The following is a 20,416-nucleotide window of genomic DNA, read 5'->3' on the forward strand; positions in this document are numbered from 1 at the left end:
CAGTTCCCGTGGAAAGTCATGCTTTATCTCTCCTCTTGTTATTTGTGACATCTTTTGCCAGCTGGAAATGAGCTACAAATATTCAATTAGGATGTTTTTTGGCACTATTTTTTGTTATGCATGCTCCAAGGATTGATATCGGACTATACTCTTATTCTATAAAACATCTTTTAAAAATATTTATATCTACATGCATGTTAATTTTGCGATCACAACTGGACATGTCTGTGTTTTCACTTTTATAGAATGTATTGAGACAGTCAAACTTACGGCATGGGAAAGGGATACACAGGTAAAGCATGTGCAACTGGAATGTATGTGTATGTGCATGGATATGTTGGGGTGGAGGCACAGGGAAGGATAAGGCCAAGAAAGAAATCTGGGATGCTCACCAACCCCTCTGGAACCGCCTCCCATGATGAGGACCTAGATGTGCAGTGTAGTCGCAGCCCTGGGGAGCTGATTGAGGCTGACAGCATCCCCGTGGGTGCAGGCAGACAAGTGGCATTTTTCTGCAGTTAGAGCTGGGGAGAATCAGTGGCCTGCACCCAAAGGCCCTCAGCCAGAGGTGGAAGGGACCCTGATTACCCCATCTGCTGGTTTTCAGCCCAAGTTCTCTCCCTTCCAAGCTTCTGCCTTGCCCTCCAATGGTCACACTTACTCTTTCTCTTGTGCCTCATACCTGAGCCACTAATGGAATTTAGCAGGGATGAGCCGGGAAAGGTGGGTCTGGCCCCATTCCTTCTGTCACCTGCTTTATTCTGCCTCCTATTGAGGTGCTGCCCTGTGCCCGTGCCCCCAGGAAGCAAGGCTCTCCTCTGAGTCATTACTCCCCTCACCTCCCCTCTGAGGAGACCGGAGCTCAAGGCCACTCTCTCGGGCAAACAGGCTCTTTCCGATGCTGAGCTCCCCTGTCTACCCTCAGGTTCTGAGTTTCCTTGCCTCCTTTGCTTCCCTCTGCTCACCACTGTGGCAGATGAATGAGATCTGGGCATGGGAAGATGACACGGAAACACCAGCCTCAGACAGGCTTGCAGACGGAGCATAATCTGTGTTTTAAAGACAGTTTTGGTGGAAGATGTCAATCACAGAACCTCCCCTCCCATGGTCCAGCTTGGTTAAGTAGTATCTTTTCTGTCTCTTTCAATCTTGCCCAGCTTCCTGGCTCTCAGCTCTGCAGCCCGCTGGGTACTGCAAATAAAACATGGCTCTACCCAGCAGCAGGGGTTGGCATGTTCTCACTGGGCCCCGACTTCCACCCAGAGACCTCATCCCTGGCACAGTGACTCCTCACGTCAGCCCCAAGTCCTTCTTCCCCCCGGGAGTATGTTGTAGCAGAAAACAGTGTGAGCTCACTTTGTTGTTTGCAGTGGGCGTGTCAAAGTACCCTCATCCCAGGGCGCCTCGGAGAGAGTTGTTACTTCAGATCTCTCAGAGCCCTGGATTCTGGAACAAATTGTTCTAAAAACCCATCAGTCTCCCCATCCTCCACCTCCCGCTCCTTTTCCTCTGCCTCAGGATGGCTCGAGGATTTCCTGGCCTTGCTGGCCCTCGCGGTGCACACCATGAGCAGGACCTTATGCCGGCGGCTTCCTTCTGCAGTTACCCAAAGTGCCCAGCATTCTCCTCAGGGCACCCCCTCTTCCTCCCTTCTTGCCCACTTTCCACCCAGAGTGGCACACCTGGGAGGCACTGAGCAGATCCCTCTGCAGACAGGTGGATCTGGGCGCTGTGCTGCCAGAGGAACACAGTGCATGAACCCACACTCAGAGATCATCTTTACTTCAGGTGTAAACCAAACAAGGCCCCACCACGGTTATTTGTTTAAGTATAGTTATCTCCCTTTCCATTCTCATCATAAACTCCCCATGTTGCCACACTGGGTAATGCGGCGGGCAGAATGACACCCCAAAGATGTCCACGGCCCAAGCCTTGGAACCTGTTAATACATGATCTTCATGGCAGAAACTTGCTGGTGTGATTGAGGTTGGTGAGATGGGGAGATTACCTGGATCTGCTAGGCAGGCCTGAGTTCATCACAGGCCCTAAAGTGGGTGAAGTTCCTGGCTGTGGGCAGAGAAAGAGATGTGATGATGGGAGCAGGGACAGAGGCACGGGGTCAAAGGTGAACCATTACAAACCTTGAACTCAGGAAACTGGATCAGAGCAAGAGGATAGCTCTCTCCCCAGAGCCTCCAGAGGAGCGCAGCCTCTGGCATCTCGATTTCAGCCCAGTGGGGCCCATGTCAGACTTCGAACGCCCAGAGCGGTGAAGTGTGTGGTAATGTGTTATGGCGGCCACAGAAATGCAATACAGGCAGATGGAGCCAGGTGCCATCCGTTCGGGCTGGTCTCACACATGCTCTGTCACCAAGACTGCTGTAAAAGCTGTCCATCTGTTTGCTGCAGAGTTGCATTTATTCTAACTCACTTCCTTTTCAGATTCAGCACGGCCTGCAGTTGTCTTTTAGTTTGCCTTTAACCCCAGGCAGGTCAATGGCTTTTCCAAGTGGCCCACCTCCAATAAATAAAAAGCGACCCCTTCCTCCTTTTCTCCTTTGATTAGGCTGCTGCAATGTGATATGGGATGTATGAAAATTGCTTCCTTATCGTACCCTCTCCAGGAGTTAAAAGCTCCTTTTATTTTGAAGGAACAAAGCAAGATAGGAAGTTAATTCCAGAATTATATATCCCGCGTGTTACCCAGCATTGCTCAAGGGGTGCCTTAGATCACATTGACAAAACTCTGCCTGCACCCTCCCGCACAGGTTTCTCCTTGCACCTTTGTTTTTGTTGCTCTGATGGCTGACTGCGCTTTTAGAAACACACCCAGAGCCTCTCCAAGTGAATTTCAGATGCACTACCTCACTTGGATTAGGCACACCATTCGACATACACCTTCCCCATCAGAAAATCCGGCTGTTTCCTCAGGCACTGTTTGTAACAGGTGGGCAGGAAAATAGAGCTTTCACATGTATGGATTCCCTGCGTGGCCTCCCAGAAGGGAAAGCTGGGCTAAATGGAAAGAAGTCAGCCCTCCAGGGGACCTGGGCCTTGAGAAGGTCTCTCGTTACTAGAAGGCCTTTGTGCTTTCTCATGGGCTTTTATGCTTATTTCCCACTCATTTCAGCGGCCACAGCTTTCTGTTTACAAAGCCGTGTCTCTTCCATTCTGCAAGTTTCTTAATGTCTCTTAAATAAGGCATTTAAAATAGCAGCAGAGTGCTGACACATAACATGCGCTCAATAAATGTTAGATATTATTGTAATTATTGCTAGGAGGCTATTATTATAATTAGCTTAATTGGAGAACTTTTAGAAAACACAGATTAGGTACAGAATGTTCTTATCAAATTTATGTGGAGGAAATCCAAGTTCTCTTTTGAATTCAGTTTCATTACAGGAGATGGATTCACATCAGGAAAATTTTCCCCAAACTTTTCAGTTGAAAATAGATTTTAAAGGCAAGTGTTAAAATTTTACACTTCATATCCACCATGACCTATATTTACTTACACTACATTTTAGAACTCATTGTAGACAATAGTTCATTTAACTATATGACCTCTTCTTTTTTATATGAATTGTTCCCAGAGAGAAATATAGCTGCCAAAGGAGAAATTTGACCTCCTTTCATTTCACAATCCGATAAAAATTGTCTTCAACCACCCTTGAACCATTAGAACTACTTATTAACATCTTTGAGGACTTCACTGATGTATATACCACATTGACACCTTTAATTCCTTAAATATGCCCATTTTCTTTAAAATTTATTTTGTCTTCTTTAATACTGCATATAAATTTATTGTTCATCCTCTTGTTTATTCATATATCCTTTGAATTTATTTTTATCACTATTTTTATATTAAAATAATTTTAGACATATAGTAAAGTTGCAAAAATAGTACAGGGTTTCTTTATATTCTTTACCCAGCTTCCTCTATGTTAGCACCCTCTATAACCATAGACCATGTATCAAAACTAAGAAATTTACTCTAGTATCCTATATAATAAAGAGCTAATATGCTAATTAGACTGAACAGCAGAATGTCTGGGCGACCTTCCAGACGAAGCTGGGGCTGCACGGGGCTGTGAGGGCTGAGCCTCTTGCACGAATTTTGTGCACCGGGCCTCTAGTAATGTGGAATACTATTAACTAACATACAGAACTTACTGGATTCCATCAGCTTTTCCAATCATGTCTCTTTCTAAAGCTTTTTTTTTTTTTTTATTGCTGACAGTATACAGATGTGTTGTTTACTCTCTCAGGATCCTGTGCTGCATTCTCTCACTGGGAATTGCCGTTACCCCTTAGGAAGGCAGACCATGGCTGACACTCTGCCTTCTGGAGGTGAAGAGCCTGGCTGCTTTGCCTGCATTAGAGACAACTCTGAAGGGCCGTGTCAGTGCCGGAGCACCACAGGCATCTCTAAGGCCTCATTGGCAACTGCACTGAGGCCCAGCTTCTCCCTCCCACTTCCCTGCTTTCTCCATTCCCATTACAGGTGTGTCTCCTGACAGCCATCCCAGTAAAGACTGTGCATGCAGACTGCATCACAGAATGTTTCCTGGGAATCCTACAGAATATTGTTGGTCCCGTGAGTGACACTAGGAATGAGAGTCCACGGTGGGATTTGGAGGCCACATCACTCACTGGCTGGCTGGCAAGGATGACTCCATCACTGGTGGGAGGTAGGTGTTGACAGTCCTGGGCAGGTGGTATTGGAGCAATTATTAAAGCCTCCACCTGCAGCGAGAGGAATGGAATGCCAGTAAAGGTAATGCACCAGCCAGTGCAACATTCCCGGTGCTTAGGAAGTATAATAGAAATGATAACTATTGCTCCTAAAAAGATGTATGGCTGCTACTGAGCCAAAGTAACTCATTTAGTAAAGAGAATATGGGAGGATGTCACCAAAATGGCAACAAAGGAGACTCCAGCCTCCTCTTCACACAGAGATCAACAATTACACAAAAACAGCTCCAAAAACAAAAACGACTGGGAGAGCTCTGGCGTCCACCTAAGAAATTTTAGCAACAGAGTGGAACACAAAGTCTGAAAATAATTACCCCGAAGAAAATGAAGACAGCTTCATTCTGCCGATATCATCTCACCCCTCGAGGCTGGCATTGTTCAGTGCCAAGGGAGAGCTTCCCGGCGGGGAAGCATCACTCTCACCAGGAGAGGAAGATCAGGTGTGCACCGCCTCCCCAGCCTTCCCCGCACCCCCAAAGGTCCTGCTGCAGTTCGCCCTGCCCCCCAGACTGGCGAAGCTGAAATGGACAGAGACTAGGGATAGAAAAGGGAAGAAAAGCAGGGATACCAGTGTTAGCCGCACAGAGAGAGTGATTGAGGTTCACAGTAACCAGCTCGGTATAAAAATCCAGCATACTTACCCAGTTTTTGACCCATGGGTATTGTGGTTTCTGATGCCAGCTGCTTGAGCACCTCCCCCACATCTACCAAAGCCCAGGGACTTCACTGGAACTCCCCAAGTGCAAGCCAGCAGTATAGACCTCCTCCCATCACTGTGTTTAGCCCTTGGAGTTTAGCTCTCAGCTGTGCACTGCACACTGCCAGTCTCATGCCCCTCAGTGGCCGCCGTTGCTATGAACATGCCTGGGGGGCAGTTTGCAGCCATGGGAGGGCATGCTGACAGCCAGAGCCCTGGAGCTTCCAATGAGCTTTCAATGGCTCCAATTCTTTTTACCTGCTCTGGCCCTTACCACTATGTACGTATCTGCAACTGGTCCCCATACTTATTTAAGCTCCTGCAGTTGGCCCCACAGCTAAGTGTGACCATCAGCTCCAGCCACCACTAATACATGCCCTGGTTCTTAGCTGCTGGACCTGCAGGCACTGCTGAGAATCCCAACAGTACTTTGAGCCACTGTGGACTGCTTCCACAGTGCTCACCCAGGTCCACACTATTAATGTTGTGGACCCAGCAGACTCAACCTAAGAGATACACATCACCATTGACCTGGTATCATCACAGCCCCTGCATTCAGTGCCCTGCATCACTAAATCCATGGTCACAGAACATTGCACACTCCCACCTGCAACTGAAGGCTTTCTTATACTAAAGTCAGTCCATAAGGTTTGGAAGGCGAGATTGCTTCTTCAAATGTGCAGATATTATAAGTATACAAAGTTATAAGAATTAGGGAGAATTGGGGAAACATGAGCCCACCAAAGTAATACAACAAACTGCCAGTAACTGCCCCCCCAAATGGAGATCAAGAAATTACATGACAAAGTATTCAAAATAATTGTTCTAAAGATGCTCCGAGAACTACAAGAAAACACAGATAAATAACATAATGATATTAGGAATAAAATACAAGAACAAAGTAAGAAGTTTGATAAGAAGTTAGAAAATGCAAAAGAAAATGAAACATAATTTTTGGAGCAAAGAATACAATGAATTAATTGAAGAATTTAATAATAGAGTTTCAATTACAGACTTGACTAAACAGAAGAAAGAATCAGGGATCTAGAAGACAGGTCAATTTAAGTGAAGCAAGGAAAAAAATTGAGAAGGACCTAAAAATAAAAATAAAAGAAATGAAGAAAGCCTATGGGATTTATGGGACACCATTAAGAGAAACAAACTGTATACCACTGCAGCCCCAGCAGAAGAAGAGAGGGAGAAAGGGATAGAAAATCTAATTGAATAATTATGGCTGAGAACTTCTGAAAGCTGGAGAGAGATATAGACATCCAAATTTGTAAAGTTAATAGGTCACCAGAATTTCAATTCAAAGTGATTTTCTCTATATACATTATACTAAAATTGTATAAATCAAAGACAAAGATAGAATATTAAAAGCAGCAAGAGAAAAAAAAATATCTCATGCAAGGAAACTACTATAAGGCTACCAGCAGATTTCTCATCATGACCTTGCAGGCCAGAAGAGAATGGGATACCAAGTGCTAAAAAAAGAAACTGCCAGCCAAGAAAACTTTACCCAACAAAGTTATCCTTCAAAAATAAAGGTGAGATAAAGACATTCCATTATAAACAAAAGCTAAAAAAATTCATCACCCTTAAACCTTAAAAGATGCTAATTAGTAACATAAAGATATGTAAAATATAGAACAAAAAAAGCAAAAGTAAGTACACAGTCAGATTCAGAATAGTCTAATACTATAATGTGATGTGTTAACTACTTAATCCTATTACACAGTTTAAAGGACAAAGATATTAAAAATGTGCTGTAACTATAACAATATAAAAATATTTAAATAGTGACATCAACAAAATAAAATGCCATGGAGCTAGTGAAAGGGTAGAATTTTTATGTACAATCAGTCAATTGTTATCAGTTTAAAATAGATGGTCAGTATATGAGATGTTTCATGTAGGTCTGATGATAATCACAAGTCAATATCTAGAGTAGATTTATGGAAGATAAAGAGAATGGAATCAAAGTATACCACTAAAAAATGATCAATTCACAAAGAATGGCTGCAAGAAAGAAACAGAAAATTACAAAACAGTCAGAAAACAATTACTAATGCAGCATTAGTAAATACTTACTACCAATTTATTTAAATGTAAATAGATTGTATCCTATATAATAAAAGCCTAATATGCTAAGTGTCCAGTTTTCCGGTTGTCTGTTCAACCAATCAAAGCGTAATATGCTAATGCTATGCTAAGGCCACTCAACTGCTCGCTCTGATGTGCACTGACCACCAGGGGGCAGACAGTCCACCAGTTGATCAGTCACTATGATGTGCACTGACCACCAGGGGGCAGATGCTCCGACCGGTAGTTTAGCTTGCTGCTGGGGTCCAGCTGATCTGGACTGAGCAAGACAGGCCAGACATGCCCTGGAGCCCTCCTGCAGTTTCTCCCCAGCTGGCCAATCTCCCACATCCCTCCCTGGCCCCAATTGTGCACCTGTGGGGTCCCTCGGCCTGGCCTGTGCCCTCTCGCAATCTGGGACCCCTTGGGGGATGTCAGAGAGCCAGTTTTGGCCTGATCCCACAGGTCAGGCCCAGGCACCCCACTGGCGCATGAATTCATGCACCGGGCCTCTAGTTTTCTAATAAAAAGACACAGTGGTTGGATGGATAAAATAAACAAGATCCAACTATATGCTAGCTATAAGAGGCTTAATTCAGCTTTAAGGATGCTGATACGCTCAAAGTGAAGGACTGGAAAAATATTTTGTGCGAGTGAAAACCAAACAAGAGCAGGGTTTGCAATACCCATATCAGACACAATAGACTTTAAGCCAAAATTGGAGACAAAGGTTACTATCTTATCTAATAATAGAGAAACATGGTAATTAACCGTAACTTCGCTACCCTTCCCATTGGCTAATCAGCGAGATATGCAAATTAACTGCCAACCAAGATGGTGGCTGGCAGCCAGGCAGCTGAAGCGAACAGGAGGCTTCCTTGCTCCTGTGATAGAGGAAGCCAAGGTTCCCCGCTTGCCGCTGCCGGCCTCTGAGCTTGCACTCTAAGCAACTATGCTGCAATTAGAGAAGGTAAATAAACCCCAGAAACCTGCTTTCAGCCGTCAGAGCTGGAGCGAGCAGGACCGCAACAGTGTTACAATTATAGAACCCAAACAAATCCAGGTACCTGCTTTCAGCAGCCGAGGTCTCAGAGCTGGAGCCGAGCCTCAGGGCTAAAGCTGGCTCTCAGCTCCAGTGACAGCCATAGAAGGTAAATGAATCCCAGAATAAAAAAAAAAAGAAAAAAAAGAGAGGTTGGGAGCTTCAGTCACCCACCAGCCTGAAAACGGCCCTCAGCCCCTCACCCAGACTGGCCAGGCACTCCAGTGGGGATGCCCACCCTGAAGGGGGTGTGACCAGCTGCGCACAGCCATCATCCCCTCATCCAGGCTGGCCAGGCACCCCAGTGGGGATGCCAACCCTGAAGGGGGTGTGACCAGCTGTGAACAGCCATCATCCCTTCATCCAGGCTGGCCAGGCACCCAAGCAGGATCCCCACCCTGATCTGGGACACCCTTCAGGGCAAACCAGTGGGCCCCCACCCATGCACCAGGCCTCTATCCTATATAGTAAAAGGGTAATATGAAAACTGACCCTAACAGCAGAAAGACTAGGAATGACTGGTCACTATGACACACACTGACCACCAGGGGGCAGACTCTCAATGCAGGAGCTGCCCTCTGGTGGTCAGGTTGCTCTCACATGGGAGGAGCTCTGCTCAGCCACAAGCCAGGCTCATGGCTGCCAGTACAGCGGTGGTGATGGGAGCCTCTCCTGCCTCTTCAGCAGCGCTAAGGATGTCTGACTGAAGTTTAGGCTTGCTCCCTGCTGGCAAGTGGACATCCCCCACGGGCTGCCAGGCTGCCAGAGGGATGTCTGATTGCCATCTTAGGCCCAATCCCCCCAGGGAGCGGGCCTAAGCCAGCAGGTGGTCATCCCCTGAGGGGTCCCAGACTGTGAGAGGGCACAGGCCGGGCTGAGGGACCCCCCCCCTCCCCCCCGAGTGCACAAATTTTTGTGCACTGGGCCTCTAGTATAATAATAACAGGTCAGTTCACCAGGAAGCTATAGCAATCTATCTATATAAAAGCCTAAGTGACCAAAACAACTGAACGGATGACTGAACAGGCTGTGTGGGGCGACCAGGCCAACAGGGGGTTAGTGAGGGCTGACCAAATGACTGAGCAGCAGGCTGCATGGGGCAACCAGGCTGGCAGTGGAGGGCAGTCAGGGGTGACCAGGACAGCAGGGAAGGGCAGTTGGGGGCAATCGGGCTGGCAGGGGAGTGGATAGGAGGTGATTAGGCTGGCATGCAGAGTGGTTAGGGGCAATCAGGCAGGCAGACAGGTGAACAGTTAGGAGTCAGTGGTCTCTGATTGCAAGAAGGATGTCTGACTGCCGGTTTAGGCCCGATCCCCTGTGGGCCTAAACCGGCAGTCAGACATCCCCCAAGAGGTCTCAGATTGGAGAGGGTACAGGCTTGGCTGAGGGACACCCCTTCTCCAGTGCACAAATTTTGTGCGCTGGGCCTCTAGTTGACTATAATCCCTATGCTGTATTTTAGATCCCTGTGTCTATTTTGTAACTACCAATTTGTACTTTTTATTCTCTTCATCTTTTTTTCATTCAGTCTCTCAAACCTTCTTCCCTCTGGCAATCATCAGTTTGTTTTCAGTATTAATGTGTCTGTTTCAATTTTGTTTGCTTATTTTGTTCTTTAGATTCCACATATAAGTGAAGTCATATGGTATTTATCTATCTCTTACTGATTTATTTCACTTTCCATAATACCCTCTAGGTCTCTCCATGCTGTTGCAAATGGCAAGATTACATTCCTTTTTATGGCCAAGTAATATTCCATCGTATATATGCACCACAACTTTTTATCCACTCATCTACTTATGGGCATTTGGGTTACCATATTTTAGCTATCCTATATAATAAAAGGGTAATATGCAAATTGTCCCCTAGACCAGGAGTTCAACTGGAGTTCAACCAGGGGGTGGGGCCGGCACACCAACTGCCTGTGGCCCTCCCCACAGCGGGCCTGGCCTGATTGGCCCCAATCAGGGCAGGCCAGCAGGACCCCACCCATGCACAGATTTATGCACCAGGCCTCTAGTTTGAAATAATGCTGCAATGATCATAGGGGTGCATTTGTTCTTTTAAATTAATCTTTTGGGTTTCTTTGGATATACACCCAGAAATGGAATCACTGGGTCATAAGGCAGTTTCATTTTTAATTTTTTGAGGACTCTCATACTGTTTTCCGTAGTGGCTGCACCAATCTGCATTCCCATCATCTGTGCAGAGGGTTCCCTTTCTCCATATCATTCCAACATTTGTTTCTTGAGTAATTGATGTCTTTTGACAGATGTGAGGTGATACTCATTGTGGCTTTAATTTGCATCTCTCTATGATAGGTGATCTTGAACACCTTTTTATAGGTGTTCATTTGCAATGTCTACTGGCTATTGTATGTTCTTTTCTGGAGAAGTTATATTCAGGTACTCTGCCCATTTTTCAATTAGATTTTTTTGTGTATGTTCATTTGTATGAGTTCTTTATATATTTTGGATATTAACCCCTTTCCTGATGTATCATTGGAAAATATGTTCTTCTATTCAGTAGGTTGTCTTTTCATTTTGTTGATGGTTTTCTTTGCTGTGCAAAAATTTTTAAGTTTGGTGTAGTCCCATTTGTTTACTTATTTTTTTGTTTCTCTTGTCTGAGGAGATATATAAGAAAAAAATTACTAAGAAAAATGTCAGAGTTCTTACTTCCCATCTTTTATTCCAGGAGTTTTATGGTTTTAACCTTACATTTAATTCTCTAACCCATTTTGAATTTATTCTTGTATATAGTATAAGAAGATGGTCTAGTTTTATTTTTTTTTTATCTGTTCAGTTTTCCTGAGATCATTTATCAAATAGACTTTTACCCTCTTCTATGTTCTTGCCTCCTTTATCATACACTAATTAAATATATAGGCATGGGTTTAGTTCTGGGCTCTCATTCTGTTCCATAGCTGTATGTATTTTTTTTAAAAAAAATATGTTTTTATTGATTTTACAGAGAAAGGGAGAGAGATAGAAAAATAGTAACATCGATGAGAAAGAAACATCATTGGCTGCCTCCTGCACACCCCCTACTGGAAATTGAGCCCGCATCCCCAGCATGTGCCCTAACCAGGAATCAACCTGGTGGCCTTTTGGTTCATGGGTCAATACTCAACCACTGAGCCACATCGGCCAGGTGTCTATGTGTCTGTCTTTATGCCAGTAGGATGCTGTTTTTATTACTGTAGTATACATAATTTGATATCCAGTAGCATGATACCACCAATTTTGTTCTTTCTCAAGATTGCTATAATTATTTGAGATCTTTGTGGTTCCATATAATTTTTTAAATTATTTGTTCTACTTATATGAAAACAAATATTGGTATTTTGACAGGAAATGTTTTGAACTTATAGATTGCTTTGGATAGTATGGAACTTGTAATGATGTTAATTCACCTTATCCCTAAGCACAGTATATACTTCCATTCATTTGTATCTTCTTCAGTTTATTTCTTCAGTTTCTTGTAACTTTAGTAATATAGGTATTTTGCCTCTTTGATTAAATTTATTCCTAGGATTTTTTTTATGTACTTGTAAATGGGATTGTTATCTTAGTTTCTTTTTCTGATAATTCATCATTGGTGTATAAAATGCAACCAATTTCTGAATGTTTATTTTGTATCCTGCTATTTAACTGAATTCTTTTATCACTTCTAGTAGATTTTTAGTAGAATCTTAGGGTTCTCTATATACAGTATCATGTCATCTACACTAATAAAAGAGAAAAATGGTAAATGGCATACGACGCTACCCTTTTCATTGGCTAATCAGGGCTATATGCAAATTAACTGCCAACTAAGATTGGCAGTTAACTGCCAACTAAGATTGGCAGTTAACTGCCAACAAGATGGCGGTTAATTTGCATATGTAGGCACAATGCAGGGAGGCGAAAGGGAAAGCAGGAAGAAGCCCCCTGCCACTGACAGTGATTGGAAACCCAGGGGGGAGCTAAGAGCCGGGGGCAGGGCAAAGGCGGCCCTGGGGCTGCCTTTGCCCTGCCCCCCAGCCATGATCGGAGAATCAGGTGCCTTTTCCGCCCTGGCCAGTGATAGCAGGAATTAGGGGTGGAGCCAGCGATGGGAGCTGGGCACGGTCGAAGCTGGCAGTCCCGGGAGCTAGGGGTCCCTTGCCTGGGCCTAAAGCAGAGCCCGTGATCGCGGGGCCGCTGCAGCTGCGGGTCCCGGCTGCCCGGGCCGGACGCCTAGGCCTGAGGCGTTAGGCCTGGGCAGGGGCGGAGCCTGCAACCACGGGGAGCTGGGGGTCCCCTGCCCAGGCCTGACACCTCTGCCGGAGGCCTCAGGTCTGGTCAAGGGGCTGATCCAGTGATTGGTGATCGGAGGGTGATGAGGGTCAATTCCTCTGGCCGAGGCATCAGGCCTGGGTGGGGGGCGGAGCCGGGGATTGGGGGGATATGATGGTCCCCTTGCCCAGGCCTGAAGCCTGGGTCAGAGGCGTCAGGCTTTGGCGGGGGGTGGAGCAAGCGATCAGAGGGAGATGGGGGTCCCCTGCCCAGGCATGATTCCTGGGCCAGAGGCCTCAGGCCTGGGCGGGGGTCAGAGCCAGTGATCGGGGGTAGATGGGGGTCCCCTGTCCAAGCCTGACACCTCTGGTGGAGGCGTCAGGCCTGGGCAAGGGGCCGATCAGGTGATCGGAGGGTGATGGGGGTGTACGCCTCTGGCCGAGGCATCAGGCCTGGGCTGGGGGCAGAACCAGTGTTGGGGGTAAATGAGGGTCCCCTGTCAGAGGCGTCAGGCCTGGGCAAGGGGCTGATCCTGCAATTGGAGGGTGATGGGGGTCAACGCCTGAGGGCTCCCAGTATGTGAGAGGGGACAGGCTGGGCTGAGGGACATTCCCCCGCCCCCCCCACACACACTCAGTGCACGAATTTCGTGCACCGGGCCCCTAGTCTGTAAATAATGACAGTTTTATATTTCCTTTCAACTTGGATGATTTTTATCATTTTATAATTTTCTGGTTACTGTGGCTAAGACTCTCAGTACTATGTTGAATCAGAGTAGTGAACGTTAACATCACTGTCTTGTTACTGTTCTTAAGGGAAATACTTTTATCGGTTTCTTGATGAGTATGACGTTAGCTGTGGCTTTGTCATACGTGGCCTTTATTATGTTATGTCCCCTCTAGTCCCTTTCTGTTGAGAGGTTTTTTTAAAAAATCATAAATGGGTTTTGGATTTTGTCAAGACCTTTTTCTGCATCTTTTGATGAACATATAATTTTTATTCTTCATTATACTTATGTGATGTATCACATTAATTGTTTAGCAGAAATTGTACTAACATTGCATTCCTGGAATAAATCCCACTTGACCATGGAGTATGATCTTTTTAATGTGTTACTGGATCTGGTTCACTAGTATATTGAGGTTTTTTGCATCTATATTCATCAGATATATTAGCGTATAAATTTTTTTCTTAGTAGTGTCTTTATCTGATTTTGGAATTAGAATAATGCTGGCCTTGTAAAATGATCTTGGGAGTCTTTCTTCCTCTTGAATTTTTTTGGAATAGTTTTTTTTTAAAAAGATATATTTTATTGATTTTTTTTTTTTTTTTTTTACAGAAAGGAAGGGAGAGGGATAGAGAGTTAGAAACATCGATCAGCTGCCTCCCGCACGCACCCGGCTGGAGATGTGCCCGCAACTAAGGTATATGCCCTTGACCGGAATTGAACCCAGGACCCTCCAGTCCGCAGGCTGACGCTCTATCCGCTGAGCCAAACCAGTTAGGGCTTTTTGGAATAGTTTTAAAAAATAGATGTTAGTTCCTTGAATGTTTGTTAAAATTCATCTGTGAATTCATTGGGTCCAGGACTTTGGTTTCCTAGGAGCTTTTTAACTACTGCTTTGATTATTTAATTGTAATTGTTCTGTTTAGATTATATTTCTCCTCCTCCTCCTCATCCTCCTCTTCCTCCTTTTTTTATTTTTGTCAATCCTCAACGAGGATACTTTTCCATTGATTTTTAGAGAGAGTGGAAGGGAGTGGGATAGACAAAGAGAGGGATAAAAAAATTGATGTGAGAGAGACACATCAATTGGTTGCCTCCTGCAAGTGCCCTGACCAGGGCTGAGGATTGAGCCTACAACTGAGGTACTTGCCCTAAACTGGAATCAAATCCAGAACCCCTCAGTCCGTGGGCCGACTCTCTAGCCACTGAGCCAAACCCACTAGGGCCAGATTTTGTTTCTTCTTGATTCAGTTTTGGAAGACTGTGTTTCTAGGAATTTATCTATTTCACCCAGGTTGTCCAACTTGTTGGCATAAACATGCTTGTAATATTTTTCTACTCTTTTATATTTCTATGCTTTCAGTTGTTACTTCTCCTCTTTCATTTTTGATTTTTATTTGGGTTTCTCTCTTTATTCTTGATGCATCTGGTTAAAGAATTGTTAAACATGTGTATCCTTTCAAAGAACCAGCTCTTGGTTTTGTTGATCTTTGTATTGTTTTCTTAGACTCTATTTTATTTCCTCTTTGCTCTATATTATTTCTTAATTTCTGCTCACTTTAGTTGTTGCTTTTGTCACTATTTTTCTAATTCCTTTAGGTGTAAAGTTAGACTGTTTGAGAGTTTTCTTGTTTCTTGAGGTAACCCTGTATGGCTATAAATATCCTTAGAACTGCTTTCACTGTGCCACGAATTTTGGATTGTTGTCTCTTTATTTGTCTCAAGGTATCTTTTGATTTCTTCCTTGATTTAATTGTTAACCCATTCATTGTTCAGTATCATATTACTTAGCCTCCTTGTGTTTGTGTGTTTTCAGTGTTTTGTTTTTTTAAAAAATTTATTTCTAGTTCATACCATTGTGGTTGGAGAACATGTTTGATATGATTTCATCTTCATAAATTTATTTGAGACTTGTTTTGTGGACTAACATGTGGTCTATTCTAGAAAATACTTTATGTTCACTTGAAAAGAATGTATGTTCTGCTGCTTTGGGGTAAAAGATCTGAAAGTATCAATTAAATCCATCTGGTCTAGTGTGTCAGTGAAAGCAGCTGCTTTTTGTTGATTTTCTGTCTGGAAGATCTATCTATTGATGTCAATGGGATGTTAAAATTCCTGCTATGACTCTATTACTGTTTATCTTTCCCTTACGTCCATCAGGATGTGCTTTACATATTAGGTGCTCCTATGTTGGGCACATGCATATTTATAAGGTTTACATTTTCTTGTTGAACTGATCCCTCTTTCATTATATAATGTTTTTATTTCCTCTTATAGCCTTTGTTTTAAAGTCTATTTTGTCTGATATTCTAGTAAGTATTGCTACCCAGCATTTATTTTTGTTTCCATTTGCACAAAACATCTTTTTCCATCTTATATTTTCAGTGTGCATGTGTCTTTTGTCATGGGTCTTTTTTAGACAGCATATATGTTGCTTTTGTCTTCTTATCCATTCAGCTATCCTATACCTTTTGATTGTACAACTTAATCCACTTACATTTAAAGTGATTATGGACAGGTAGGTATTTATTGCCATTTTATTCATTAAAACTGTGTTCCTTTTTTAGAAAGCTTTAACATGTCTTATAGCACTGGCTTGGTGGTAATAAAGTCTCTTAGGTCTTTATTGTATGAAAATCTCTTATTTGGGATTACCTGCTGTAATTGGAACTTGATTGTTGCTATCCCATTTGTGGTGGGATCTCCCCTCCAACTTGCTGCGAGTGAGGTTTAACCCCAATGTCATCGTGCCAGCTAGTATACAGCTATTTGTGGGGCTGGCTGGATTTTGCTCTGATTTTGTTGAATCTGGCCCCTTATTGTGTCTATCCTGGGCCTCCTGGGAGCTTCTCTAGTGCAGGTGAATGTGAGTCGCTGACCCTTTCTGGCCCTGAGCAACCTGATTGAGGTTTGAGAGGTTGAAGCCTCTACTAGTCCAAAGGTTGGGGACTCCTTATCCCAGAGGCTGGGTCCACCTTGAGTTTCAGGCCTTGATTGTCCCTATTCTGAGCTGTACTCCCTTCCCCTCCAGAGCTGGTCTTGCAGGTGTCAGCTGAAGGCACTTGGAATTCTGCTGGGGTGAGACGCTTTCTAACAGGGTGGGACAACTGCTTCTGCCTGGAGGCTGTTATTCTCATCTCTTAATGGGCCTAAGAAACTCCACACTGTGGGGCAAGGGGTTTTCCCATAGGGTGGGTCAGCTGTTGTGGGTCAGCTGTCCCCCACCCCCTCCCCGCCACCCCCTCGGCAAAAACCACCTGGAGAGCAAAGGTCTGCCTGAGGAAGATGGCCTGCACAGTGTGAGGGGATGACTCAGCACAGGAAACTGGGGTGTCTGCATTCTGAGCTCTAACCTCAGAGCTCCCAACCCTGGCGTTTGCTTACACAGCTCCAGTCCACTCTTCCCTCCCTCTGATGGAGCCCAAAGTGAGTGGCTGGCTGCACATGAAATTTTGTGCATTGGCCCTTTAAGAGGGTGTCTGCATTTCCAGCTGTCTCTCTCTGGCAGACAGCGACCCCTCTGCTTTTCACAGCCATGTTATGTGGGCACCTTTCTCAGCTTTAGTGCTCTCTGCTGGAGGTCCCAGCTTGGAGGTCAGACCCTTTCAGGTCAAAAGTAGAGGACCCTCCGTGGGCCCTCCAGCAGGGCTGCCATACTCAGGCTCTGAGCTAGAGACCACTCAAAAACATTTTTAAAAGGTTAAAAATGTAATAGCCATTACTTTACAAAATTAAAAATAAGTGCTAAGTGAATATTAATAACATTTAATAGATATAAGACCAGTATCCTAAATATATGAAAACCTCCTTTATTCAATAAATGATAAACACAAATACTAAAAGAAGTACAAATTGGCAGTAATTTGTATTGACTTATAGTCAGTTTATCATCTGAAAAAGTCCTTTTGAAGCAGCAATGATATCTTTTTAAACCACAAGCATGGTGAACTTTTCAGTTTGATAAAATTGCTGATAGAGTGATGGGTTTATTGGGACAGTACATTTAGCTGCTTGCTGCTTTCAAAGCCAGCTTTACAGTAGCTCTAATAATTAAAAATGAACATATACTTTGACTTAGAAATTCACTTCTTGATAACTCTCCTAGAAAATTAGCCACACAGGCTGGTGAAGGGGGAATGCATAGGGATCTTAATTATATTATCATTTGTAATAGCAAACATCAAATCAAATCAAAATGGTAACAATATAAACCCCATCAGTCTAGAAATGGAAGGTGCCTTAAAGGACATGGAAGATACACTTGCAGTGGCATTAAAAAATATGAAAGACACATTATTTGGTGACAAAAGAGTTACAACACAATATGTTCAGTGTGATCAGTTTATGTAGCACACATCGCATAAACACAGAGCCATTTCTATATATTTCTATAGGTCAATGCTGTCCAACAGAACTTATAATAATGATGGAAATGTCATATGATTTTTGTCGTTAATATGATAGCCACTAGCTGCATATGGCTTGGAGCACGTGAAGTGTGGCAATTGTGACTAAGGAGCTACATTTCAAATTCTATTTAATTTTAAATTATTTAAATTTAAAAGCTGTATGTGATTAGTGGTTCCTGCATTGGACAACACAACTGAAAATTCACATACATGCATGACAAATTACTGATGGAGGATTGCATTACAGTGTTAAAATGCAGCACATGAGCGTATTCCTATATTATGTGTGTTATTGGAAATGTAATGTTTACAAAGTAAAATACAAGAAATAACTTTTCAAAGGATGTACAAAATTTGTTGATTAAAAAACAATTACCGGTTGAGTCATATTTCCTTAGTAATGGTCTGCCCCTGGAAACATTGGAGTGTGCCCACCTGGCAAGCCTACCTGGAGAAAGGCATGGACAAGGATGCTGCTGCCCTCCGAACTGGGGTCCCATTCTGGTGGGCAGTGCAGGAGGGAAGAAGCCTCTGAAAGCTTAGGCCGAACTGGAAAGATCTCTGTCGGCACCAAATGAAAGAGTGCAGATAGGGCCGAAAGCAGCAGGGTAAGAAGTGTTACACAGGGTCAGGGACCCCAAATTACTGGGCGTTCCTGTGGGGGCCACTGTGGAGGGCTGGAGGAACAGAGGCACATGGGGTGCCAATGGTATCTTCTTGCTTGAAATTCCATGGACATTCCAGCTTGAGGATGGGCCGTGCTGGCAGAAGCACTCAGAATCACAATGAACCCTTCATAATTGCACTTACTTAAACGAGTGACATCCATTTAGTGCATCCTCTCATCGAGGGACCCGGGCCCTTCTTGATGAATTGTTGATGTGCACAGTGGAGCTGGGTCAGCAAAGAATTAGGGCAGGAGAGCAGTCCCCCTTCAGAGCTCTATTGTTGTGCCCGGAAGACTCAGTGGGAGGAATCAGGCGGTTTGATTTAATGATGGAGAAATGCCTCACTGCTTCCTCATTACTCAAAGTAAGAGAAGGATCGCTGATGGCTGTGTTACACAGACCAAGCATCCAGCTCTAAGTAGGAACAGACTGTGTTTGCTTATTCATTTGCAGCTTCCCAGAGATCATAAAAAGATCAGATTAGTGAGCCCCAAATCGTAGGTAACAACATCCTGAATTCATCATCTTTCCCAAGAACAGAATCTGGTCTCAGGTAATAAAACTCAAAGCTGAACAATCTTCATTAGAATATTCCCTACAAGGCGCTAAAGCGATTTCACTGCACTGCTGCTATACATGTGAGTAGATAACAAAAAATTGTAATAAAATAATTTGATTAGGAGTGATTACAGGCTGCATGTGGTGATAGCGCCACCAGCTTTTCAGTTCAGCTCAGTGACTTCTCCCTGCATACTCACTCCGCATGGCTCCCCGCACTATGCCTGGGAGTGCGGGAAACAGGCGAGGCCGCAGTGAAGAAACCCTGGTGCAAAGAGCAGCAGGAGCCAGGGAGTGGCCTGAAGCAAGATATAGCCCAAATGGGGAGGTGCCCAAACCAGGGCAAGTCAGGCAGGTAGTGTGAGGGGGAGGGAGAGGCATGGCCATGTGGAGCAAGATGGGGACACTGCCCCAGGAGCACCTGGCAGTGAGGAGGCTCACGCACAGCAAGGTGGGGTGGTGAGCAGCAGAGCATACCCAGGGACAAGCAAACAGGATCCCGCCCACCTGGTGGGATCTGGCATCCAGTGACAGCCCAAATCGCTCACACTGTGTGCTAGTGCGTCAGTGCCAGAAACTAAGTGGATTAGACGGTAAAAATGTAGTGTTTCAGTTGTGGAGGCTAGAACTCTGAAACAAAGTGCTGTCAGAGTGGGTCCTTCTGAGGGCTGTGAGGGGGAGAGTTTTAGGTTGGCCTCCTTGGCTAAAAGATGGCCATTTTCATGTCCACGTGGCAGTCTCCCTATATGGCTTTCCATGTCCAAATTTCCGCTTATATGGACACCAGTCATATCTGAGTAGACCCACCCTGATCACCTCATTTTGATTTGGTTACTTCTGTAAAGACACCATCCCCACACACAGCCACATACTGATGTATGAGGTTAGAATTATAGCATATCTTTTTGGGGACAACACAATTCAACCCATAACACCGTGGGCAGTTTATTCTCACAGTGCTCCTATCATTTTTCTTTCTCTGTTTAACTTATAATCAACTTGGAAAACCTCACTTCTGGCATAATTTCTTCCAGAAGGTATTTCCAAACTTCCAGGCTGCACTCATTTCTCCACCCCAGTTCCCTCTATTTCACACGCACCGTCTCCTGGGGAGGCTGGTTTATGTGCCCCACAGTCACTGTGCCACATGGGATGTAATTCTGTGTCCCCAGGGTGCAGGGAGGCATGGGGTGCGGAATAAAGTGGACAGAAAACG

The 20,416-nt window shown here is 44.4% G+C and overlaps 1 protein-coding gene across 3 annotated transcripts in view; it reads right to left on the reverse strand.

Annotated features, from left to right (window-relative positions):
• RASSF4 (Ras association domain family member 4) overlaps positions 1-19,610 on the reverse strand; it is a 194,859-nt gene extending 175,249 nt beyond the window's left edge. For all 3 annotated transcript variants that reach the window (XM_059662144.1, XM_059662142.1, XM_059662141.1), the window contains exon 1: positions 19,606-19,610. The gene's annotated coding sequence lies outside the window, so the exon portion shown is untranslated. The remainder of the gene's footprint in view (positions 1-19,605) is intronic.
• Positions 19,611-20,416: the final 806 nt, after the last annotated feature.

This window comes from Myotis daubentonii, chromosome 13, assembly GCF_963259705.1.
Source record: "Myotis daubentonii chromosome 13, mMyoDau2.1, whole genome shotgun sequence".
NCBI lineage: Eukaryota > Metazoa > Chordata > Mammalia > Chiroptera > Vespertilionidae > Myotis > Myotis daubentonii.